The 354-nt window shown below is 32.5% G+C and overlaps 1 protein-coding gene across 1 annotated transcript in view; it reads right to left on the bottom strand.

Moving 5' to 3' along the window:
- LOC119412992 (protein-lysine 6-oxidase) overlaps window positions 1-354 on the bottom strand; it is a 13,237-nt gene that overhangs the window by 11,902 nt on the left and 981 nt on the right. The gene's annotated exons all lie outside the window — the stretch shown is intronic.

Here is a 354-nt window from a genome sequence, read left to right as displayed (position 1 = left end):
CTAAACTGAGATGAACTAAACTGAACTGAACTGAACTGAACTAAACTGAACTAATCTGAGTCCATCTGATTTGCAGAAACTTCAACAATCATCACCAGAGGGTGATGTGCGTGCGCTCAGGTGCGTGTTGGTCACAGTTTTGAAATATCAGATTTATTTTATTTCTACTTACAACAAAAACTTGTTTGATTTAATTTGATTAAATTAAATAAAAACTAAAATAAAATGTTTCAAAATGACTTTTCTGAAGGTTCATTAGAAAGTTCTGTTTGAAGAACAAAGTTCTGATCAGAACAAACATTGATTGATTGATTGATTGATTGTTTCTGTTCAGGTCAAATCATGAGCTGCAGC

Source organism: Nematolebias whitei, chromosome 8, assembly GCF_014905685.2.
Source record: "Nematolebias whitei isolate Nwh7 chromosome 8, NemWhi1, whole genome shotgun sequence".
NCBI classification, from domain to species: domain Eukaryota; kingdom Metazoa; phylum Chordata; class Actinopteri; order Cyprinodontiformes; family Rivulidae; genus Nematolebias; species Nematolebias whitei.
Note: the sequence above shows the minus strand (reverse complement) of the source record. Positions and strands in the feature narration are given on the sequence as shown.